Raw genomic sequence first — 8,976 nt, forward strand, 5'->3', positions numbered from 1 at the left:
ATGCATCAAATGAACAAATCCACAAGGGCCGCAATGAGAGTTCGAACCTGCGCCCGAGAGGAACCCAGACGCGCCTTAATCATTGTTAATCGATGAAAGCCATAGAAATCTCTATTGGGATGTCTGTGTGTAAGGGCGAAGAGGTAGAACAGCTTATTGACAGAGGTCGGGTGCAGGGGGGAGTTGTGTAAGACCGTGGTGTGTGTCTCGGAGAGGCTGCAGGAACCGTGCGAGGGCAGGGAAACTCCAGGTTGCAATTCTTTTACCGTGTCGTGGGACAGACGATTAAGGCAGCGTCTGGGATCCTCTGGACGTAGGTTCGAACCCTCATCACGGCCATTGTGGATTTGTTCTTTTGTTCAATAAGTTATATGCGTTAATGATAGTGTTTATGTACTGATGGTGAGACACTGGTGATGGTGGATAATGTAATGTTGGTGATAGTGCGCTGGTAGTGACCAAATGTTAATAGTGTGTTGTGAACGTGCGTGACAGACAGGCTGGTGGTAACTACAGGAGAACTTGTAGCATGTGCAGTGTGCAACTGAAGGTGAGGAGGCAGTAAGTGAAGGTGTGCACATGCAAGTTGACCATGGGCGTGTAATATTACTGAAGTAACGTCGAGAAACTTAATGTTTTAGTTAACTCTTATTTATGTCCATTTGAGTTCTTAAATGATAGTACACATGCACATGTCCTGTGCCAGGTGGGAAGGACGGGATCACCATAGTCCGTGCTGCTGGGAACTTTTTGTTCCCAGCACCTGAATCTAAAACAACAAAAACAACAACAACAATAGTACAGTAATTTGGAATAACAGAAACAAATTATTTTATTGGTCTATGGAGAGTCTATCAGGAAACTAGTCTAATGTTTTAACATTATGTTACCTAGAGTTTAGTTTAATAGATCGTATGTAATTTGTAAGCCTAATCACTAAACTTTATGAAAGAGTAATGTGGTTAACTTGAAGAGGTTGCTAAGAACAAGTCCATAAGGGCCGTGACGAGGATTCGAACCTGCGTCCGGGAGTATCCCAGACACTGCCAAATCGACAAATCCCTTGTGGATTTGTTGATGTGATGCGTGACGTTAGTGTGATGTGTGAGTGTGGTGCTGTGAGGTGGGTGAGGTCTCCGTGGCTGTAATGACCCCGCGCCCACCCCACAGCCACCCGGTGCCCTCGTGCTGACACCTGCCTCCCACACTCTCCCACACACCTCCCACACACCTCCCACACACCTCCCACACACCTCCCACACACCTCCCACACACCTCCCACACTCTCCCACACACCTCCCACACACCTCCCACACTCTCCCACACACCTCCCACACACACCTCCCACACTCTCCCACACACCTCCCACACTCTCCCATCTACAGGTTAAAATGATCTTTATATATCACTAACTTCACTCATATTCCACTCTGTAGGGAATTTTTTTCGAGTGGTAAAAATAAACTTTTTGCTAGTAGATGTTGGCTAGTTAAGAGGCAGAGATAATATGTTAACTGTTACTGGTCCTAACCTAAGGACGGCAAATTCATTTGCCGTGTTGGAGGACGAGTGCTGTGGTGCGCCTGCAGCGAGGAGCGGCGGAGCGCAGGCCCCTCAGGCTGCTCAGAAAGTTAAGGAGGTACCGGAGCGAATTTTGGTTGTGGGAGATTCCCAGGTGAGGTATTTAGACAGAACGTTTTGTGCCAGAGATAGGGGGAACAGATTAAGGGTTTGCTATCCGGGAGCTGGAATTGGTGATATTGTTGGAAACATGAATGATATTATGACAGGAAATGGGAACAAACCCATTATTTGTATTAGTGCAGGGGGTAATGATGTTGGACGAGTTAGGAGTGAGGAACTAATACAGAGATTCAGGACAGCCATTGAATTAGTTAGGAGCAAGGGAGGAATCCCGATCATATGTGGCATTCTTCCAAGAAAGGGAGTGGGAAATGAATGGATGTCGAGGGCACTTGGTGTCAATTGCCGGCTGGAAAGATATTGCAAATCAAATGCAATATCTTTCATAGACAACTGGGAACACTTCTATGGAAGAAATGGAATGTATGCTCGTGATGGGGTGCATCACTCGAGAGCTGGGGTTGTTGCTGTTGCGAACTCGTTGGAAGAAGTGGTTAGAGGTGTTTGTTTGGGTTTAAACTGTTAGTAGATAGAGGTATGGGAATTGATTTGGAGGAAGGAGGTAATAAAAGTATGTGTTTGTGGGAGAAAGGAATTGGCAAAACGATCAGGGAAAGAGAAGGTCCGCAAAATAACAATTCACTTAGGGTATATTACACTAACAGTAGAAGTCTAAGAAATAAAATTAACGAATTAAATGCTCTTGTCTGCACAGAAAAAATAGATATTATTGCACTTACCGAAACGTGGATGAACGTAGAAAATAGAGAACTATTAGCTGAATATCAGATAAATGGATTTAAACTATTTCACACAGATAGATATATTAGACGAGGAGGGGGAGTAGCCATATATGTTAGGGACAATTTGAAATGTAGTCTCAAAGAGGGAATCAAAACTGAGCCATACACAGAAACTATTTGGATAGAATTAAATGAAAAAGCAAATAATATTATAATAGGAGTTATATATAGGCCACCAAATTTAGACAGAATGGAAGCAAAGCATCTATGGGATGAAATATCTAGAGCATCTAGATCTAACAGTATTTATGTCATGGGTGACTTTAATTTTAGTGGAATAAACTGGGTGAACAAAACAGGGAATAGTGAAGCAGAAGATTTTCTAGAATTAATTGACGATTGCTTTCTTACGCAACACATTAAGGAACCAACGCGATAAAATAATATTTTAGATTTAGTGTTAACTAACAGGGAAACACAAATTAATGACATCGAAATACGGAGTGAGCTAGGGAACAGTGATCACAAAGTAATCAGATTTAGCATAGAATGGAATAGACCTGTAGGAGAAAATTCTGTTAAAGTGCCAGATTTTCGAAAAGCTGATTTTAATAGCCTAAGAAATTTTTTGGGTCAAATAGATTGGAAAGTCTTGGGTATGGGGTGTGGGCCGGTCTTGGAGCGAGACATGAACCCAGCGATAGGTGACGTAAAAAGGGATTTCGATGTGGATTTAATATATAACTTATTTAAGAATATTCTAAACAAAGCTCAGGAACGTAGTATACCATACAAATTGAATAGATCGAATACTAATGACCCAAAGTGGATAACAAATAATTTAAAGAACCTTATTGGTAAAAAGAGAGCTTGGTACAAAAGGATTAAGAATGGGGAAGTCAGTTTAGAACAGGAATTCATACAACTGGTTAGAAATGTTAAAAAAGAGATTAGGAAAGCAAAAAGAAACTATGAAGTTCGCATAGCAGAGCAAGCAAAGTCAAATCCTAAAGGGTTTTTTTCAGTTATATCGAACTAAGACTAGGGAAAGGATAGGTCCATTAAAATCTGAGACAGGTCAAATAACGGATAATGACAAGGAGATGAGTAGTATTTTTAACAAATATTTTATATCTGTATTTACTAAAGAAGAACTTAACAATATGCCTTCAGCCGAACAAGTCTATGTGGGTGGGGATGAGGACAGGTTGACTAGTTTAGCAGTTACCAGGGAGGATGTAATTAAACAATTAGAAAAACTAAAACCAAACAAATCCCCAGGGCCGGATGAAGTGTTTGCCAGGGTGCTTAAAGAATGCAAAGAGGAGCTTTCCGAGCCACTGTCTACCATATTTAATAAATCAATAGAGTCAGGCAGAGTGCCAGAGTCATGGAAGGTAGCTAATGTGGTACCAATTTTTAAGAAAGGAGATAGATCACTTGCGTCAAACTATCGGCCAATTAGCCTAACGTCTATTGTGGGAAAGTTACTTGAATCAATAATTGCAAATACAATTCGTCTTCATCTTGAAAAACATAAATTAATTAATGAGTCGCAACATGGTTTTATACATGGCCGTTCATGTTTAACAAATTTGCTAACTTTTTATTCCAGCATAGTTGAGGCAGTTGATAGTGGTAAGGATTGTGATGTTGTGTACCTTGACTTTAGCAAAGCTTTTGATACAGTGCCACATGAAAGACTAATTAAAAAAATAGAAGCTCATGGTATTGGCGGTGCTATATTAACTTGGATTAGGGCATGACTATACGAAAGGAAACAGAGAGTTAGTATAAATGGGGTTAAGTCAGAGTGGGATAATGTTGTTAGTGGAGTACCTCAGGGCTCTGTCCTGGGTCCTCTGTTGTTTATAATATATATAAATGATTTAGATTCAGGTTTGAGTAGCAACATTTGCAAATTTACATAAGAACATAAGAACATAAGAACAAAGGTAACTGCAGAAGGCCTATTGGCCCATACGAGGCAGCTCCTATTCTATAACCACCCAATCCCACTCATATACTTGTCCAACCCGTGCTTGAAACAATCGAGGGACCCCACCTCCACAATGTTACGCGGCAATTGGTTCCACAAATCAACAACCCTGTTACTGAACCAGTATTTACCCAAGTCTTTCCTAAATCTAAACTTATCCAATTTATATCCATTGTTTCGTGTTCTGTCCTGTGTTGATACTTTTAATACCCTATTAATATCCCCCCGGTTATGTCCATTCATCCACTTGTAAACCTCTATCATGTCACCCCTAACTCTTCGCCTTTCCAGTGAATGCAACTTAAGCTTTGTTAATCTTTCTTCATATAAAAGATTTCTAATTTGGGGAATTAACTTAGTCATCCTACGCTGGACACGTTCAAGTGAATTTATATCCATTCTATAATATGGCGACCAAAACTGAACTGCATAATCTAAATGGGGCCTAACTAGAGCAAGATATAGCTTGAGAACCACACCAGGTGTCTTGTTACTAACGCTGCGATTAATAAATCCAAGTGTCCGATTTGCCTTATTACGAACATTTATGCATTGATCCTTTTGTTTTAAATTCTTACTAATCATAACTCCCAGATCCCTTTCGCAATCCGACTTCGCAATCACAACACCATCTAGCTCGTATCTTGTAACTCTATCATCATTACCTAACCTCAGAACTTTACATTTATCAGCATTAAACTGCATCTGCCAATCCTTTGACCATTTCAAAACCCTATCTAGATCAACTTGAAGTGATAGTGAGTCCTCCTCCGAATTAATTTCCCTACCGATTTTCGTATCATCGGCAAATTTGCAAATGTTGCTACTCAAACCTGAATCTAAATCATTTATATATATTATAAACAACAGAGGTCCCAGGACAGAGCCTTGAGGCACTCCACTTACAACATTTTCCCACTCTGACTTGATTCCATTTATACTAACTCTCTGTTTCCTTTGGTATAGCCATGCCCTAATCCAGCTTAATATAGCACCCCCAATACCATGAGACTCTATTTTTTTAATCAGTCTTTCATGTGGCACTGTATCAAAAGCTTTGCTAAAGTCAAGGTATACAACATCGCAATCCTTACCACTATCAACTGCCTCAACAATGCTAGAATAAAAAGATAACAAATTTGTTAAACATGAACGGCCATTTATAAAACCATGTTGCGACTCAATTATTAATTTATGTTTTTCAAGATGAAGACGAATTTTATTTGCTATTATAGATTCGAGTAACTTTCCCACAATAGACGTTAGGCTAATTGGTCGATAGTTAGACGCAAGTGATCTATCTCCTTTCTTAAAAACTGGTATCACATTAGCAACTTTCCAAAACTCTGGCACTCTGCCTGACTCTATTGATTTATTAAATATGGTTGACAGTGGGTCACAAAGCTCCTCTTTGCATTCTTTAAGCACCCTAGCAAACACTTCATCCGGCCCTGGGGATTTGTTTGGTTTGAGTTTTACTATTTGTTTAAGAACATCCTCCCTGGTAACTGCTAAACTCGTCAACCTGTCCTCGTCCCCACCCACATAGACTTGTTCGGCTGAAGGCATATTGTTAAGTTCCTCTTTAGTAAATACAGATACAAAATATTTATTAAAAATACTACTCATCTCTTCATCACTATCTGTTATTTGACCTGTCTCAGTTTTTAATGGACCTATCCTTTCCCTAGTCTTAGTACGATATAACTGAAAAAACCCTTTAGGATTTGTCTTTGCTTGCCCTGCTATGCGAACTTCATAGTTTCTTTTCGCTTTCCTTATCTCTTTTTTAACATTTCTAACCAGTTGTACGAATTCCTGTTCTAAAGTGACCTCCCCATTTTTAATCCTTTTGTACCAAGCTCTCTTTTTACCTATAAGGTTCTTCAAATTCTTTGTTATCCACTTTGGGTCATTAGTATACGATCTATTCAATTTGTATGGTATACTACGTTCCTGTGCTTTGTTTAGAATATTCTTAAATAAGTTATATATTGAATCCACATCGAAATCCCCATTTAAGTCACCTATCGCTGGGTTCATGTCTCGCTCCAAGACCGGCCCACACCCCATACCCAAGCCTTTCCAATCAATTTGACCCAAAAAATTTCTTAGGCTATTAAAATCAGCTTTTCGAAAATCTGGCACTTTAACAGAATTTTCTCCTACTGGTCTATTCCATTCTATGCTAAATCTGATTTCTTTGTGATCACTGCTCCCTAGCTCACTCCCTATTTCGATGTCATTAATTTGCGTTTCCCTGTTAGTTAACACTAAATCTAAAATATTATTTTCCCGTGTTGGTTCCTTAATGTGTTGCGTAAGAAAGCAATCGTCAATTAATTCTAGAAAATCTTCTGCTTCACTATTCCCTGTTTTGTTCAACCAGTTTATTCCGCTAAAATTAAAGTCACCCATGACATAAATACTGTTAGATCTAGATGCTCTAGATATTTCATCCCATAGATGCTTTGCTTCCATTCTGTCTAAATTTGGTGGCCTATATATTACTCCTATTATAATATTATTAGCTTTTTCGTTTAATTCAATCCAAATAGTTTCTGTGTGTGGCTCTGTTTTGATTCCCTCTTTGAGACTACATTTCAAATTGTCCCTAACATATATGGCTACTCCACCTCCTCGTCTAATATATCTATCTGTGTGAAATAGTTTAAATCCATATATTTGATATTCAGCTAATAGTTCTCTATTTTCTACATTCATCCACGTTTCGGTAAGTGCAATAATATCTATTTTTTCTGTGCAGACAAGAGCATTTAATTCGTTAATTTTATTTCTTAGACTTCTACTGTTAGTGTAATATACCCTAAGTGAATTGTTATTTTGCGGACCTTCTCTTTCCCTGATCGTTTTGCCAATTCCTTTCTCCCACAAACACATACTTTTATTACCTCCTTCCTCCAAATCAATTCCCATACCTCTATCTACTAACAGTTTAAACCCAAACAAACACCTCTAACCACTTCTTCTAGCGAGTTCGCAACAGCAACAACCCCAGCTCTCGATAGATGCACCCCATCACGAGCATACATTTCATTTCTTCCATAGAAGTGTTCCCAGTTGTCTATGAAAGATATTGCATTTGATTTGCAATATCTTTCCAGCCGGCAATTGACACCAAGTGCCCTCGATATCCATTCATTTCCCACTCCCTTTCTTGGAAGAATGCCACATATGATCGGGATTCCTCCCTTGCTCCTAACTAACTCTATGGCTGTTTTATACCTCTGAATCAGTTTAATTCAATTAAAGGATTGTTCTTATGTAGTCTACATTTGCCGATGATACGAAAATCGGTAGGGAAATTAATTCGGAGGAGGACTCACTATCACTTCAAGTTGATCTAGATAGGGTTTTGAAATGGTCAAAGGATTGGCAAATGCAGTTTAATGCTGATAAATGTAAAGTTCTGAGGTTAGGTAATGATGATAGAGTTACAAGATACGAGCTAGATGGTGTTGAGATTACGAAGTCGGATTGCGAAAGGGATCTGGGAGTTATGATTAGTAAGAATTTAAAACAAAAGGATCAATGCATGAATGTTCGTAATAAGGCGAATAGGACACTGGGATTTATTAATCGAAGCGTTAGTAACAAGACACCTGGTGTGGTTCTCAAGCTATATCTTGCTCTAGTTAGGCCCCATTTAGATTATGCAGTTCAGTTTTGGTCGCCATATTATAGAATGGATATAAATTCGCTTGAACGTGTCCAGCGTAGGATGACTAAGTTAGTTCCCCAAATTAGAAATCTTTCATATGAAGAAAGATTAACAAAGCTTAAGTTGCATTCACTGGAAAGGCGAAGAGTTAGGGGTGACATGATAGAGGTTTACAAATGGATGAATGGACATAACAGGGGGGATATTAATAAGGTATTAAAAATATCAACACAAGACAGAACACGAAACAATGGATATAAATTGGATAAGTTTAGGTTTAGGAAAGACTTGGGTAAATACTGGTTCAGTAATAGGGTTGTTGATTTGTGGAACCAATTACCGCGTAACGTGGTGGAGGTGGGGTCCCTCGATTGTTTCAAGCGCGGGTTGGACATGTATATGAGTGGGATTGGGTGGTTATAGATAGGAGCTGCCTCGTATGGGCCAATAGGCCTTCTGCAGTTGCCTTTGTTCTCATGTTCTTATGTTCTTATGTAGTCTACACTTGCCTGTTACAGGACACTCGGTGTTAACAAGTTAGACACCTGCGGGTTGCCTGCCCGCCACTTGTGTGTGGCTGCTCACCAGGTGTGTGCTTCTCTCGCACTGACCTTCACACTTTAATTATCACTGTACCATTTACTTAAGTCTTTCCCGCAGGGTAAAGTATCCTAAAGTGTTGTATCGGAAGTTGCAGTGTTTCTATATGAAGTTATTATTGTCTTTATCGCACCTTAGTAACAACTGTTCAGCCAGCAGAGCTCTCATAAGTGATCAGTAATATGGGAAGTTATCTCATATATTAAATAATGGTCCCATATTAATATTTTGCTCCAGTATAGAGGAACTGCTTCCTCCTGACACCTTCACTCCAACCTCACAACTCCCAAGTTGTCTGCACTCAACTT

The 8,976-nt window shown here is 39.4% G+C and overlaps 1 protein-coding gene across 1 annotated transcript in view; it reads left to right on the top strand.

The window, feature by feature from the left end:
• Positions 1-8,976, top strand: part of LOC123761729 (uncharacterized) — a 43,722-nt gene that overhangs the window by 440 nt on the left and 34,306 nt on the right. The window lies entirely within an intron of this gene.

This window comes from Procambarus clarkii, chromosome 5 (assembly GCF_040958095.1).
Source record: "Procambarus clarkii isolate CNS0578487 chromosome 5, FALCON_Pclarkii_2.0, whole genome shotgun sequence".
In the NCBI taxonomy this organism is placed as follows: Eukaryota; Metazoa; Arthropoda; class Malacostraca; order Decapoda; family Cambaridae; genus Procambarus; species Procambarus clarkii.